Source organism: Canis lupus, chromosome 34, assembly GCF_003254725.2.
Source record: "Canis lupus dingo isolate Sandy chromosome 34, ASM325472v2, whole genome shotgun sequence".
Classification (NCBI taxonomy): domain Eukaryota; kingdom Metazoa; phylum Chordata; class Mammalia; order Carnivora; family Canidae; genus Canis; species Canis lupus.
The window spans coordinates 19,491,287-19,508,288 of NC_064276.1; the positions used below are offsets into that span (position 1 = coordinate 19,491,287).

General features: G+C 49.2%; 1 protein-coding gene across 6 annotated transcripts in view; it reads left to right on the forward strand.

Annotated features, from left to right (window-relative positions):
• ST6GAL1 (ST6 beta-galactoside alpha-2,6-sialyltransferase 1) overlaps positions 1-17,002 on the forward strand; it is a 121,056-nt gene that overhangs the window by 25,622 nt on the left and 78,432 nt on the right. For 5 of the 6 annotated variants that reach the window (XM_035710141.2, XM_035710142.2, XM_025451511.3 and 2 more), the window contains exon 2: positions 4,185-4,323. The gene's annotated coding sequence lies outside the window, so the exon portion shown is untranslated. Of the gene's footprint in view, positions 1-3,821; positions 3,947-4,184; positions 4,324-17,002 lie in introns of those variants that run through there. The other variant, XM_025451510.3, reaches the window with a different exon arrangement.

Consider the following 17,002-nt stretch of genomic DNA (forward strand, 5'->3'; position numbering starts at 1 on the left):
CAAAACATTTAAATAAAAAAAAATATGCAAAGGAACATTGTGGTTAGCCCTTGGTCGAGCACAGGAACCCTATAATGTTGGGTCTGGGCCATACAGATGAACCGTCCAGAAGAAACAAGAGCTTGGAGGGAAGGGGAAGGCAGAAATAATCCAGGAAGTCATCCGATTTTAGCAGAAATTCTTATTGCATTTTGGGTACAGTGTCTTCTGATCTGACTGTAGAGCTCAGCAAATTTGTGGAGACCTAGATCCTGGAAAGTTTTGTATACCAGGATCGATAAGAGCTCTTAGCTAATTTAGCTTCCATATCTAAACAATCAGAAAAGTCACTCATATTCCAGATAATGTGGAATAATGGATGCAGGGTTAACAGGGCTATTTTTTACCCACGGCTCCTGTGTGCCTTATGGTGATTGCTCATTTAAGCCAGGGAGCTGGGGCCTGGGCCCTACCCCTGGGATAAGCTAACCCATTCTCTCACCAAGCCCATTAGTAATGGCCCTTGTTTGGAGGATGCTTGTATCAGCAGATGCTGGGCTCTGAAATTCTTATGTTCTTGGCTCATTTCATGAACTTCTTTGGGTTCTTTGGTTCTTTGTGGGCTCTCTAACTCCTGGCTGTGGTCTATGGTCAGTGTGCACACATTGCATATGTGAAGGTAATGCCTGTATGAGGTATGAGGGAGTTAATGAGGCCAAGGCAGCCTCTCATTTATCTGCTCTCTTCCTTAGATGATTCATCTTCTGTGGGCACCTGGGTGGCTCAGTGGTTGAGCTTCGCCTTTAGCTCAGGGCATGATGGGTCCTGGGATCGAGTCCTACATCAGGCTCCCTGAAGGAAGCCTGCTCCTCCCTCTGCCTATGTCTCTGCCTCTCTCTGTGTGTCTCTCATGGGTAAATAAATAAAATCTTTAAAAAAAAAAAAGAATCCTCTTCTGCTGCCCCTGGGGCTGACTGAGAGCCTTAGCTGAGGAGCTGCCAGGGGCTGTAAGGTGGGAAAATAGTGCAGGCAGGAGTGAGGGCAGGAGCCGCAAATAGGCCCCAAGCATGAGGAAGGCACGGAGTTAAACTTTGGCTGATTAGCCCTCAGGAGAAAAGTAGTGAAGCCAAATCTAGATGTCAAGCCAGTGACCCTTGTGGAATTGGAGCAGAAGACACACAGATTATGGGAGGCTTCAGTTCGGTGGGTGCTATATTAAAACTGCAAGGAAGCACATGAGTCTATATAGGTGACTTAGGGGCAAGGGAATGCAAGAGGATTCTGTGGTCAGCTGAATGGATCACACTGGTAAGGTGACAGGAGGAGTAAGGATAGGCCACTTAATAGTAAAACCATATACTAGAAACATCTACTGTCTGTTATTATTGCTCTATTATTTTTTATTTCCCATGTTTCTGCAAAGTACAAGTTGTACTTGCAATCCAAGACTGTCCCATCAGGTTGCCTCATCTGGCAAAAATCCAGCCATAAACTTGAGAAGGAAGTTAAAAAAAAAAAGTCTTTTGAGTAGCCACAATGGATGACTAAAGCCTAACCACACAGCCATGCACTGGGTGTTGGTGGGAGAGCTTCTCTGCTCTCAGACCAGGCCCTGGAAGACTTTGGTGAGCTGGAGCCATCTGGGACCCCAGAGCCGGTCTACACCCAGCTCTTCAAGGGCTTCTGGAAGGGATTCAGGGGATGCTTATAGGAAGAAAAAGGAGGAAGTACCGATGATCTTTGCACTTTCTAGAATATCACTAAGCATCTGTTCTCTCTGGGGCTGCACAGTTTCCTGTCTGCTTCAGCTCTGTTTTCTTTGTGAGGCAGCTTCCTCTCCTGCAGGGCCACATGCCCCCATCACTTGATCTTGCACAAGCCATTCACCTCTTCTAGAGCCCTGGCTACCTTCCCTTTAAGCTCTGGGTCTACCACTAGCTGACTGTAGTCTTTCTTCAGAGTTGCAATTCACAGAGTATCTAATTAGCCCAGCTCCCTCATTGAGGTGAATTGCTTTTTTTATTTTTATTTTTATTTTTATTTTTTATTTTTTTGAGGTGAATTGCTTTTAAATGCAAGTTCCACCCTTTGTCCATCAGAGAGGGCTCAGGTGTGAGTGCGGGTTGGGTAGCAGGGAGACAGGTAGGATGACTTGCCTATTGGAGCAATTGGAGGTCTGCAAGCCATCTGCCAAAGGATTTGTTAAGCACAAATGGAACCCCACCTTTCCTCACCAGTCTGCAGATTGCTATGGCTGGAGTGCAGGGTGCAGGGGGTGGAGTGGCAGGGGGCACTTGTCAGCTGGGAAGGGGCACAAGGCTTGGCTTCCCAGGGTCTTTGCCTGGGTCACAGGGCCACAGAAATCCAGTAAGTCTGTTTAGACAGATTATGCGGTGAACTATGTCTCACTGAAGGTTTGGCCTGGAGCAAAAGAGAGGCTAGATAGAGAGAGATGGATAGAGGGGGCCTCCCCCCGCTGTTAGGGGGGCAAGTGAGTCAGTGGCTCCAGAACCCCAAACCCAGGAGCACCTTGCTTCCGGGGGAAGGCAGCTTGCTGGCAGGCTCCCAGGTGGCCACCAGTTCAGCTGCATTTGTGAGTAGCCATCTCTTTCCAGCCTGCCTCGGTCTCCCCACCGTGACTTTGGCCCCTGGTATTTTGTCACTATTAATTATAGACAGCAGCAAAGTGCCCAAATGCTTCAAGTGATTTTTTCGTTTTCCATGTCACCAGATGCCTTTGTCCTTTGCTCTGCTCTCCCTGAATCATTGCAAGACCTTGACATTTCCACCCCCTCTTCACTTTCATCTGGTGACACTCCGTCTCAGTGTCTGCACTCTCCTGGCCTGGCTGTTGTTTCTCTTGGCATCTCAGAGTCTCTTCCTCCCGGACACCGCACTTGTGCATTACTGCTCTCGTCTTATCTATTCCTCCTAACCAGCTCCTTCTCGTGCACCGCACCCCAAGCTTGACTAGGGAAGCTCATTTAATCATCAGGTCTTAGACTTGGGCTGAGCTGATTGTGAACATAAAAAGTGACAACCCAGACGGCTGGCTCTGCACGCTCATTTGCAGAGAAATGTTTCACGCGGTGAGCAAGGGTGTGGGTGAGAGAGGGGCCAGGTGGAGGAGAGCAGGGGTAGAGACCCCAAGCACCTCTCTCCATTGCTGGGAGCAGTTGATAGGGCACAGAGGCTCCGGAGGTAGCATGCCAAGACTGAGACATTTGGAAATTCCTTGCTGGGTCTTAAGGAAATAACCATGGATTTTCCCAAAGATTTAGTTTGAAGGACTATTTGTCATTAACAACAACAAAAAACAACATTGGAAATGGCCAGTTACCATGGGGTAACTGTTCTGGTATGGCCACACAGGGGCAATTTATGTAGCCACTGCAGGACAACACTGGTGACCCAGCACTAAGCCATGCCTTGCTTTACTGCATCTTTGTAAAAAAAAATTAAAAAAAAAAAATCCAATAACCAAATAAAACCAGGAAGGGTGTGTTATCTGTAGTTATCTTGGGGGAGAAAAGAATAGGTAATTTTTTGCCCCTTCTGTGGACTTAATTATATTTTCTAAAATTTCTAGATTGAACATAAATTTCTTTGACACTTGGAAAAAACAGTTACTTTAAAAACAAATGCTGTCCACCCAGACAGCCATAACAATATATGGGTTGGAAATTCAGTTTCCGTTAAAAATGCTCCCAAAATAAATTAGGGATTGAATTCACATTTGTAACATTACAAACAATACACCGTAGGTCAAAGGGAGACTGAGCGAGTGTGATGTGTTTGTTCACTGAAATCAGCTCTCCATAGCCTTATTTAAACACGAAACTTGAGACCAGAACTCTCGTTTACTTTTTCTTGGATTTCTTACTCATAGCAGCAAGTAGCACAGGATTAGGTGACTGTGGTAGAGTCTGCTTTGCTTCATCTACAGCGCACCGAAATGGCAGAAGGGGTAGGTCTGGGGGAACAGATGGGCAGCTAGAGTCCTGGGAGAGGGCCGGCTCTTTCAGGTGGCGCTGTCGTTCTGGAAGGGGGCCCTGAAGTGTCAGGAGTGACCAGGGCCGGGAGTGGGAAGGAGGCAGGGTGCTAACCCGCTTGCATGTATTAACAGAGTGCTTTCTGGGGCTCTGTTGGCAACTCTGGTTTGTATGTGTGGTTGTTTTTTTTTTTTTTTTTTTCCATCTCTGCAGGCGAGGTAGAGCCAGCTGTGCAGAGCTCTGCAGCGAGCAGCCCCGAGATAAGCAGTGAAGTCCTGGAGCCCAGCTGAGATGAACTGGCCTCCTTGAGCGTGCCCAAGCCCTGGCGCCAGGCCTCTGTCCCAGCCCTGAGGTAAGACCGCCCGAATGCCAGCTCGGGGACCAAGAGGGCAGAAAACGCCCTCTCATCCATGGAAACCTCTTCCTCTAAAGGCTCAAGGGAGAAGGAGCAGTTGTTTCTGGTACAAACCATCTGCTTCCACCTTTGGCCATTTGATGGCCAAGGAGGCTTTGATTTTTCAGAGTGCGACTTTTGGAATCTTAACAGGGAGTTGTGTTTTCTCAGCCGCTTGTGAAATTTGAACTGCAAAGGGGTTGAATTTAACCTCCACATCAGACTGCACCAGGTTCAGGTGAACACCTGCTCTGTCCTGCGGGGGAAGTTGAGTTCCTTGGAGACTCTCTCTCACACCCAAGGGAGACAGGCGGACAGAAATTATGTGGGGGCGGGGGGGAGAGGGCCGTGATTGCAAAGCATTCCACTAAGCTCCCTAAAAAAATGACTCATTACCTAGATATGTTCTGATTGTAAAGGTAATATGTGCTCCAGGATATTTGGAAAAATACTGACATGGAAGAAAATAAAACCTGCCTGAAATGCAACCCCTGTTAACAATCCTTCTGGGTGGGTTTCATTAAGGTTCCTCAGTCAGCCCCCAGTTAGCAGGTCAACGTCCTCCTGCCTGGAGGTAGAGAGGTGAGGCAGGAAAACCCCCCAACCAGGAGCCAGGAGAATTGGCTTCTAGTCTGCGGGCTTTCAGAGAGCAGATTTTGTAATCTCCAGGAATTTTGCGAGCTGCTTGTTAAAAATTGTTGACAGCCGGAAATTGGCCACGGTGGGGAAGTTTACAGCATGGGCAATTAGCCAGGGCTACAAACAGGGCCTTTGGTTTGGGAGATTCAAGTTGCCAGCTCGCTCTGCCACCGACAGGGACAGGCCGGGACACTTGAAGCAAGTGGCTTCCCCTGCGCACCCCTCTCCCTCTGTGAGGAGCAGGGGCTCAGGCAGCATTAGCCAAGTGGCCAAAGGAGTGAGACCTCTGTTCTTATCCAGTAAGACGGTTGTGAGGCTCCCTGCCCGCGGGGTTTGGGGGGGGTGGACTTGGTAGATGGGTAAACCCCAGGCTTGTCAGTGGAGACGGTCGGCTGGCCCTTCCCGCCTTGGCGCTCGCTTCTTGGGAAATCTGTGAATTACTGACACCCTTTTATAAGGGCAGAGAAAAACTCTCCTTTTCCTGACAGACATCTGGGGCATGTTTCCTTCCTGGAAAAATCGAGGAGTCGGTCAGAGAAGTGTGAAAAGGAAGCCCGGGCGCTGCTAGATGGGAGAGCCAGGACTGAAATGGGAGCTTTTGACTCTGGAACTCTCCTGGGGGGTGTGGGGGGTGGAGAGGGAAGGAGCACTTCCTGCCAAATGTGAAATTTAAACAAAAGCCTCTTTCTTCAAGGCCCTGCTGTGGGCAGATTAGAGCTAATTAAATTAGCATAATGGAACCCCAGCCTCTGCCCTTCCCCCTCCACTTTCAGAACCTTTGGGTTCCCTACCCCTCCCTCCTTTTTGTATCCTGGAGAGGGGGATGGGGAGAAGGTGGGGCATCATCAGTTCAGCACCCCCTCACTTTGTAGAAGTGTAGTTCAGAAGGTGATAAAGGTGGGAGGGAGGCCATTTGGTCCCACACCCTCATTTTAAGCCAGGTCACACCACTGGTGACAACTGTGGCTGAGGGGATAATAAGCACATGCTCCCGGGGAGGCAAAGAATGAGGCTGGTGGGATGGGGCACTGCTCAGGAAGCCTCAGGATCCTGGAGCCCTTTATGTGACTGGCCCAGGGACCTGGTGGATGGTCTCAGGGGCTGGCCCCGCCTCCACGCTCCCCCAGTAGCTGCCGCCACAGCTCCAGTGCCCTGGTCCCCTGGCCTGCTTGCAATTAAGACCCCTTCCTCATCGGGGCTTCAGTCTTCCAGGTCGGTGAAACCAGCTGGACAGATCTAATTCTGAAGACTTTTAGGTGTGTGTATAAGGAAGGGCAGGGAAGGGTAGGGAAGACTCAGTGATGGCTCTAGGCCTGTGCTTTGTGCTCTGTTTGCAGGACCTCCTTGAACTCTGCAAAGGCCTAACGGGGTAGGTTTTTCTATTCTTAACGAGGCAGATGTGGAAGTGGGGTCTCTCACAGAGGTAAAGAGACTTGTCCAAGATTGGACAGCCCACAGGCAACAGAGCTGTAAACGGAGCCTGGCTGTGACTCCTTGGCTTCTCAGAGGTAGTGGGTGCTCTTCACAGCAAGTACCGCCTACACGGGTGGGAGTTCCCAAATGCAGTTCCAGCCAGCAGGGTCCCTTCCCTCGGGGTACCTCATTCTATCTCTGCAGCTCTGTGAACAGTGGCAGCTGTAGTGCTTGGAGCTTCACAAAAGGCCACATTGTTCCTTTCAGATACCAAGGACTCTTCACTCTACAGTAAGATAGTGTCAGAGCCGGGAGCATCCATAAGTTCTTTAGCATAGTCCCCTCACCCGCGTGACACCTGGGGGTAGTGAGTTGGGGTGCTGCTAGCCCCCGGTCTCTGAGTCATCTGGAAGCAGAAGCCTCAGCCTCTGGACTCTCGGCGTTCTTGTCAGGGGGATACCGAGATGGACCTGTTTGGTTTTCGTGATTGTTCCTCTGGCAAGAGGGATTTAATTCAGTTTCACAGATGCTGTGTACCCAGCCACATAACCTGGCATGTTCGGGCAAGAAATCCTGGCTTGATCTTGAGCATACAGGTATGCCAAGGGACAAGGGGAGGTGCGCTCCAGTATTGAGACTGTGTATGACATATATTAGCCCATAACCATACATCATCTCCAATAATTCTAATGGGGGAAACTGTCTGTGTGTCCCAAAGCTCCCAGAGCCCTGAGAAACAGAATTTTCAGTGCTTACCCTGATAACTAGGGAGCAAATCAGCGAAGGCTGGGTTGGGGTCTTTGGAAGATTCTTGCAGAGGGGTGGGGCTGAGGGGAGGAGACAGAGTGGCAGAGGGAGAGATTTGGGCAGGCCCTGCTAAGTGGGGCAGGTGCCTCTGCCTGTGGAGCTGGGGCTGGCGGGGGTAGTGGGCTGTATGGTTTTGTAGATAATCAAGAATCCTTTTCCTCTCTGGCACCCATCAGCTTCAGAAGGAGGAAAAGCTCATTTCAGCTGAGCATTTGGAATGTGAGTCCCGGCTGAAAGAGGTCCTTGGAAAGCTGCTTGGTTGGCTTTCACATCTTCCATCTGAGGAAATGGAGGCTCAGAAAGGGGAAGGGCCTTGTCTATGACACCAGTGGACCTGGAATCTCTTCTGAATGTCTGGCCAAGGTCCTTCCCCCCACGCCAGGGAAGAATGTTCCCAGAGCCAGGTACAGCCCACTTCCTGCCTTGGCCTATCTGGCCCAAAGCCTGTGATGGGCTGGGTTTGGCTGTCAGAGGAGTTTGTGGCCATGGCAACCCAGAAGGGAGAGGGTGTCGTCTCACTGATGCCACACATCCCCTGGCATCTCAGTGATGCCAGCCCATCCTTCTCCTCTGTTCACATCCTTCTTAGAGGTCTGTTGACGCCAAGGGGTATCATTCCTTCCGGCTTCTTCCTGGACGTTCACCATTGTCGTAAGACCTCACAATACAGAGGAAAGTGCCCCAGCTTTGAGAACATTTAAAGCGGGTTTGAGCCTTGCTTGATCATAGTTGCACGACTACCTGGCCTTTCCTCATATGTAAAATGGGCTAAATAACCTCTACTCCGAGTGAAGACTAATAATTATTTATATGATGCTCTTCCCACAAAATAGGTGCCTATTGAATGGTCCCCCTTATTTTTTCTTTCTTTTTTTTAAAGATTTTTATTTATTTATTCATGAGAGACACACAGAGAGGGGCGGCGGGCAGAGACACAGGCAGAGGGAAAAGCAGGCTCCATGCAGGGAGCCCAACTTGGGACTCGATCCCTGGTCCCCAGGATCAGGCCCTGGGCCGAAGGCAGCACTAAACCGCTGAGCCACCCAGGCTGCCCCAAACTAACTTTAAATTTCCTTTACAACTCAATTCACATACCTTCACCACCTAGAAGTTTCCCTGACATCCTGACCTAAGATTACTGACCTTTCAGGGCACCCGGGTGGTGTAGTTGGTTGGGCATCCAACTCACAGTTTTGGCTCAGGTGGTGATCTGGCCATGGTGAGACTGAGCCCCACATCTAGCTCCAGGTACAGAGTCTGTTTGGGATTCTCTCTTCCCTCTGCCCCTCCCTCTATACTTGCTCACACATGTGCTCTCTCTCATACTCTCTCTAAAAAATAAATAAATCTTTTAAAAAAAAGATTACTGATCTTTCCTTGTATTTCCCTATATATATACTTGCTCAGCTGAATTGTAATGATTAGTTTACGTGCTATTATCTCTCACCACATGCAAGCCTCCGAATCGGAAAATATATTTTCAAACCTCTCCGATAAAGGACTTATTTATAGAATATATAAAAAAATACCCGCTTAATCATAAGAAGACAAACAAATCTTTTTTTTTTTTTTACGTGAGCCTTTAAGGAAATTCAAATAAAACCACAAGATATTACCACATACCTATTAAAATAGCTAAAATGTAAAAGACCGACTATACCAAGTGTTGGCAAGGAACTGGGGCAACCAGAACTCTCATGTAGTGCTGGGGACAATGTAAAATGATACAACAACTCTAGAAAACAATTTGGCAAGCTTCTTAAAATGCTAAACATACGCCTACCATAAGACCCAGCCATTGCACTCTTAGGTGATGATGCAGGAAAAAGAATTCATAGGTCCTCACAAAAAAATGTTCACAAATGCTTAAATCAGCTTTTTGTTTGTTTGTTTTGTTTTATTTTGTTTTCAGCTTTATTTTAATAGCTAAAAACTGGGGACAACCCAAACCTCTGTTAATAGATAAAATAAATAAATAGAGAGATAGTTTTGTTGCTGCGTGGTATTTCATGATACGGGTACACCAGTTTCGCCATTGACCTTTTGAAGGGTGTTTTGCGTGTTTCCAGTTTTTGACTCTTACAAATAAAGCTGCTATGAACAATTTTGTACAGGTTTTTGTGTAGACGTACATTTTTGTTTTTCCGGGATAAATGCCGAGCTGCGCAATTGCTGAGTTGTGTGGCAAGCATATTTTTAATTTTTTAAGAAACCGCCAAACTGTTTTTTAGAGTGCCTGTACCATTTAACATTCCTACCAGAAGTGTGGGAGAGATCCACTCCCTTGCCAGCATTGGGTAGGGTCATAGTTTTATGTTAGCTCATCTGATTGGCAGGCAGTGGTGTCTCATTATGGTCTTTTTTTTTTTTTTTTTTTTTTTTAAGATTTTATTCATGAGAGGCAGAGACATAGGCAGAGGAAGAAGTAGGCTCCCTGTGTGGAGCCTGATGCAGGACTCGATCCCAGGACCCCGGGATCATGCATTGAGCCAAAGGCAGATGCTCAACCACTGACCCAGGCACCCCTCATTATGGCCTTAATTTGCATTTCTCTGATGGCTAGGTGTGTGGCTCTTACCCTTTCTGCTCCTTTGGGTCTGGCCATATGAATCTAGACCTCAGCCCGAACTTTTTAAATCTGAGAAGCCAGAAGACCTAATGCTCATCACCCCCTCCCACATTTCTGGAGCTGTCCTGAAGCAGCTTTTGAAGCTGTCTCACTCATTTCTGTCTCACTTCTCTGTCCTTTGACCCAGTTAGGCACTTACAGGAGATCCTTTTTCATTGTTCTGAGTGTCTCCAGGAAAGTGATATTTTTTAGAGCTGTGTATTTTTCCAGGGAGGTTTTTTTTTCTTTGAGCAAACAACCTGTGAGTGTTGATTTTTTTAATTATTATTTTTTTTTATTACTGTGCCGTGAGGTAAGTTCTCTCTCTCCACCCTGTCCCTCCCTGGTGCCAGTATGCCAACATCTGTACTTACTGGCAGCTGAGATAAAGAAGCCTCTGGAGTTAGGCCAGGATGGCTATTTTCTCAGTGTTTGGAGGCCTGAAATGCCAAGGGAATCTGTCATGGCCTCAGGCCTTCCTTGTGCTCAGCATCTTCTGTTCTTTCACTTATAGAGAGGCAGCTTTAATGTGCTGGGAAAAATCATCATGGCAGCTAACAGTTCGATAGCATTTATTATGTACCAGGTACTACGTGCTTTATATGTATTAACTCATTTGATGCCCACAACAACCCAAAGAGTTGTCAATACTGTTAATACTCCACTTGACACGTGAGGAGACTAGGGTCTGGGAGGTCTTATAGCTAGTAAGCTGTGAGTAAGTTGGGACTTGAGCCCAGATGGTCTGACACCAAGTCCATCCCCAACGTCAGTGTGCTATACTATCCCTCTGCGGGGACGGGTGCGCCTTGTGCAGTATACGCCTGGCCTCAGGCTCTCCCTTTGGCAGCAAGTGGGAGGGGGAGGGCATGCCATGGGTGTTCTCTGGGGCTCGTCAGCACTTCATGATGGCAGTGGAAAACAGAATAGGTGGGAAGTGCTTTCTCAGGAGAAAGGGGAGTTCCTTGGAGGCCTGCACTGGGCATGGGCCGTTGTCCAGGCCTGACTGAGGCTCGGGCTCTGCACCTCAGTCTTGTGAATACATGATTCTGTACCATGAGCCTGCTGTGCACCCAGGACTGGCTCACGCACACTGTGGGCAGAGGCCCCGACCTTGGGAAAAGTAGCAACCTCATTGGCCCTCAGACTCACAGTCACCTGCCTGTGCAGTAATAACCTTGAGGTTGCACCAAAGGGGCACTCCCCACCCCAGAGGTGACTTGGCCTTCCTGGCCTGACAGATCTGGATTCTGGTTGTAAAACCCCCATTTCTACCTATTGACAGGGCAATAACCATATCTGGTGTCTAGATTGTGGTGAGGTGAAGTGGGGACAGTGTGGTGCATTGCCCTAGGGAACATTGGTCCCCTCTTCTCCTCTCCATGGGGCCCTTCCCAGTCTTAAATATCAGCTGCATGGCAGTGCTGCCCTGAAAGAAAATGGGTTTGTGTCCCTTGTCCTGATTCACTAGGTGAAGAGTGTCCATCCACTCGTTCAGCATTCAGTTAACTTCTAAATGACCCTCTACCATACGCTTGCTTCTGTAATAGGCCCTGGGAGCCTACGAGCCAGATCCTTGACCTCATGTAGCATATGGTCTACAGAGAGAGACAAATGTTAATTAAATAATAGCACAGCTGAGTGTGACATCATGACCTGTGGGATTGCTGTGGAGGAAGTTCACTGGTACTGTGCGAGCCGGAGGACACTTCCTCGGGGGAGTGATTCTGATCTGGGTCAGATTCTTTAGGCCTAATCCACCGGAGGAGCCCACATAGAATGTTCTGTAGGATCAGTTCACTTGACCCTGTGTCCTGACTGTAGACTGACCTGAAGCCTGGCCACCCTGGTGTTCTCTCCACCCCAACAAACCACAACTGTTCTGGGAGGTTCCCCAGACCCCACCGTTGACAGCTGATCCTGACCCATGGGAGCTAAGGCTGAGCTCAGAGCCACACCTTACAGGGCCTGGTTGCGTTTTTGTTGTTAAGTGTGCTTGTGACTCAGCTTATTACTCAGCGGAGCATAGTTTGCCACCATCAAATCTCACAGACTTTTTTGAAACAACTTTACTGAAGTATAATTTAGATTTCATGAACTTCCTTTGTGTGTAAATTCAGTGACTTTTAGTAAAAGTTGTGCAACCATCACCACAATCCAGTTTTATTTATTTTATTTTTTTAATTTTTAAATTTTTATTTATTTATTTACTTATTTACAATCCAGTTTTAGAGCATTTTCATCATTGGAGGGGTTGTTCATCTTCACATGGATAAGGCAAGAAAATTATTTTTGTATGGAAATCGCTCCATAATTATATTTTCTGGACTTAGTTCTGTGCTTCCCGCAGATCTCGTTAATTAATTCACTGAGTATTTACCAAGTGCCCGCTGGAGCCCACAGCCGGGCTAGGTGCAAAGGGGGAATAGAATAGAGAAACAGTGGAGAGGGCGGTTTCTCTGTGGTCGACAAGCTTCCTACTGAAGACCCGCTGTTCAGTGTAGCCTGCCTGCAGCCATGGGTCTCAGGGCAGGCCAGGTGTTTGCTTTCCACCCAGTGGCTCTTCACTGAGGACAAGGCAAGGGCCTTGCTTGCTTTTGCAATATTGACATTTTGAAAATACTGGCCGAGCAGAAAGAGGAAAGTGTACTCTCCAATATCTGCAAACAGCTCTGGGCTTTGGCAAATCTGGATGCAGGACCTGCAAAGAGAGGAGAGTGGGCGTGTTGTTTACTGTGCAAAGATTCCACAGGTGGAATTAGGGTGAGCGGCGAGAGTGCCTGGAGGAAGATAGGAGCAGGAGCAAAGTCAGGACAGGAGGCTCAGGTGAATTCAGGGAGTCATGGTGCATTAGGTCACCTACAATTTAAGGGTGCATTTGCATATGGTGAGGTGTTGCTTGGCGGCCTGAGGGTGGGGTGGGGGTGAGGACTTAGTGAACATGGAAGATGCCATTTTTGTCTCCAAGGGGATGGGGGCATAATTGTCCAGAGCTGGACTTGGGGCATAATCTTGCTTGTGGAGATGTGGAGAAAGATGGGAGGCAGGTATGGTTCAGGAGGCTCCTTCAGGGCTCTAAGATCAGGTGGTGTGGGCCTGACCTTGGGTGGGTCAGTGAGGTGAGGAAGGGAGAAGTAGATGGGAGAGAAGATTCTCTCAGGTGAGAGAAATCTCTCTGTTCCAGCTTCTCTTGGGGGCCAGACTTACCCTGCCCACCCGCCTCTTGCACCTCAGCGAACCCCTCACACTCAGCTTGTTCACACCAGACTCAACAGCCCCTCCCCACACTGTGTCCTCTCCTTGCCTCCCACCCTCCTTTTCTCCCCTCCAGTGCTCTATCCCATTCTTCTTGCCCAAGAAGGAGAGGAGCCAGAAAGCAGATCACTACCCACAGAAGGCAGTGCTGTAGAAGGTAATGGTGAGAGATTTCCAGAGAGAGAAGTGCTACATGCCCAAGAAGGGGACTGAGGGTTGGTAGCAGCCAGGCAAGCCAGGTGCCTCAGGTGCTGAATTTCAGGAGGCATTCCCACTTGGATGCCAACCCTGTCCTCACATGACCCCGAGGGGGGTGGGCTTCCTTAAGTATTGCACTCCAGGTGCCTCTGTTGCCTTACCCTAGTCCTGGGTTAGGAGCCTGGAGAAAACTGGTCTTTAGGACACTGGTGACCTTGGACAAAGCAGTGACTTTCAACAGGCTCAAGATGGAGTGTGGAACTGTTTCTTCAGAAGGAAGCCTTCTGTGGGAAGTTTCCCGAAGCCACACGAGTCCACGTGTCTCTCTCTCCCCACTCTAAGACAGCCCCTCGGGCTCCACGGACTCTCTAGGGTTCCTGGAGCACGGTTTGAAGAATACCAATCAACTCCAATCCCCAACACACACAGTTCTGAGACCACAGGTGTGACCCTAGAGGTATCCCTGTACTTTCCTTTGGTTCATCATCTTCAGTTTTATAGCTTCTTTTTATTATCCCCCCTTCCAGAAGAATTAGAAACATTTGATACTGAAGGTCTTAAGATATTAGAAGACTGCAGTCTGAGAAGTCCATTTATTGAGTGCCTGCTACCTACCAAGCACTATTTTAGGGGCTTTCACATTCATCATTTTAACTCTTACAAGAACCTTTCCAGGTCCATGTCATCATCCCATTTACCTGATGAGGAGACTGAGGCTCAGAGGAACAAGCTCTTGCTTAAGTCTGCAGAGTTGCTGACAGGTGCTCCTGTGTCCAAAGCCTGTGTTCTTCCTCCAACCACAGCTTTACTCAGTTTTTTTTTAAGATTTTATTCATTTATTCATGAGACACACACACACACACACACACACACGCAAAGGCAGAGGGAGAAGCAAGCTCCACGCAGGGAGCCCGACGTGGGACTCAATCCCGGGTCTCCAGGATCAGGCCCTGGGCTGGAGGCGACGCTAAACCTGAGCCACCCGGGCTGCCCTTTATTCTGTTTTCTAGACTGACTGTGCCTGGCTACCAGGCACCGAGTTAGGTGCTGCCAGAGTACAAAGGAGATGAAATCCTGTTAAGCCCCCCCACTTGTCCCCTGCTCTGGAGGGGTGAGGGCTGGCTCTTCATAAGGGTTCCTGCCTCTGTCTCTCATGAATAAATAAGTAAAATCTTAAAAAAAGGGGGGGGGCTCCTGTGGTGGTCGCAGTGATTTCTGGCAACTGTGGAGATGAAATCCATGGCCCCATTCCCTCCCCAGCTAGCAGGTCACAGGGCCCCCTCCTCTGTGCCCCTGGGGTTCTGAAACCTTCCAGTGAGGTGGCCCTGGGGCAGTAGGGGCGGTTTGTCCTGCGTGGAGCTTGACGACCCCGCCTCCCCCTCCCCGGGTCCAGTCCCTCTCTTGGCATCTATCACCCCTAGTTTCCTTCAGCTGCCACCGGGCCACCGAGCTCTGATTCACTTCCCAGATAGAGGCGAGGTATTTTGGCCTCTTCTGCCCTCAGCCCCGGTGAGGGTGAGAGTTGGGGCCCAGTGTTTTCACCTGTCACTTCAGACTGTTTGCCAGAGTTTGCGGAAAAAGGCCTGTATTATTCAGGTCGGTGCCAGGAACAGCTGCGCCCTGCCAGGTTGTCATGTGAGCCCGTGAGCCCCCGGCTGCAAGCCCACAGCTCTCCAGGGCCCCGGCTCAGGTGGCAAAGAAGCAGCCAGTGGCCCAGGAGGCCGGGAAGCAGCCGGGAGGACGGTCGGCCTCTAGGAACTGGCGCAGCCTGGCCCCATCCTGCGCCCCCGTCCCCGTCCCCCTCCTCCACAAGGTAATGCGGGGCTGTTACTCAGCGTAGTAATGTCCGGAGGGTCCCTCGTTGCTCACAGAGGATGCTGTGCTGGCCCCTGGAGACAGACCCTCAGAATGTTCTCGAAGCGGGGCTGATCTCCACTTACTGGATGAGCAAACAGCCTCAGAGAGCTCAAGGGAAGGACGGGAGGCCACGCAGGCAGGACGGGGTGGCAGCTGGTCTGTCGCGCTCCTTTCAGGAGGCCGAGGGCCACCACACACGGAAGGACATCTTCCCGGCGCACCTGCGTTACACCTGCAGCCCGTCCCCGCTGGGTCTCTTACCCTCCTCTCCTCCCATCGCTCTGCAAACATGGAAATCTGATTTCTGGAGCTGAGTGTTCCTGGGGGACCTGACTGGAGTTTGGGATCTGCTGGGTCAGCGGTTGGTGGGACTGAAGGACAGGCCGGGGGTGATAAAAGATCGTCTCTGGCACTTTCTCTATCAGTGGAAATGGCTTCTCTTCACACCCCATCAAAGCCCTTTTTAGTGGCAGGAGCTCAACACTAAATTTAGAGAAAATAATATCACGTGCTTAGAAAACCTCCACCAGTCCCAGTTTCTTGCAGGATGAATTGGGACTTAGAAATACTTGTCTGGAGCAGATAATCCTGTTGAATCTCATTTCCCATCACTGCAGCCCTCATACCCTCACCTCTCATAACTTCTCACCATTCTCTGGCTACTATGGGCCCTATTTCATGGCTAAACCTTTGGGCTACTGTTCTGTTAAGTATGCCTTTTTCTGCCTGTTAAACTCCTATTCACCCTTCGGAACCCAGGAGGCATATTACCTTTCCTGACTTGCTCTAGTGGAGTTGGTACCAGCCTAGCCTTTAGTTCTGAATGCCTTACACGGGTTTACACCCACCATTTTATGGGTCTTTCTCTTCCTCTAAGGGCCGAAGGGGCTGGGGCTGGACCGTTTATCTCTCACCTGTACTTGGTGCATATTTGTGCGAGCAAATGAATGGGGGCTCATTAATGAATTACGTGCTAAAGTGTGAGTCGCAGGTGGCTCCACTTTAAGTACAGGGTCTCAGGTGCTATTGATTGACAGATGAGCCAGGTACTGTGCTGAGAGCACTATTGCAGATGAGCCCTGCAGCAGAGAGAGGGTCTCCCAGGGGTGAAGAGACATTACAAAACCTCGAAGTCGTGGAGTCAAGCATAGCCTGCCCTGTTCCTCAGGCCAGCCTCTCAAACTCTACACCCAGCCTGCCTCCCAAGAGCGGAGCTCCTTAGGGCTGGGTGGGTGTAGACCTGGAGCAAGAGTAGGGATTCTGAATGGTCCCAAAAGGAAGAGGAATGGGGGCGCTACTCAGGAGAGGAGCAGAAGCAGAGGCAGGAGGAAGTACAAGGCAAACTTTATTTCCTTACTGTGATGCCAGGGGCATCTTGCTGGCCAGAGCTCCTGCCTGACGGCTGCTCCTGAGGATGCAGTATGAGCTGGATCCAAGCAAGAATTTGGAGCCAGACCTGGATATGTAGGTCATTCTGTGCCCCTAGGGCTCCCGCCTGTTTACTTCCTCCTTCCCCCACTGCTGGATGTAGGCACTTAGGCTTTAACCATGGTTAAGATCTGAGTTTAAATCCTGATCGCAGATACTTTAACTGCGAATTGTGTAGCACTGAGCAAAAATACTAGGGTTGCTATTTTTATTTTTTAATTTTAAGTTTTTAAAAAATTTTACTTCCACTACTGTTAACATAGTATTATTAGTTTCAGGTTTATAGTGATTCAACAGTTCTCTACATTACTCAGGGCTCAATACCATAAGTGTACTCTTAATCCCCTCCACCTATTTCCCCCATCTCCCACCCACCTCCCCTCTGATAACCATCAGCTTGTTCTCTGTGGTTAAAAGTCTGCTTCTTAGTTT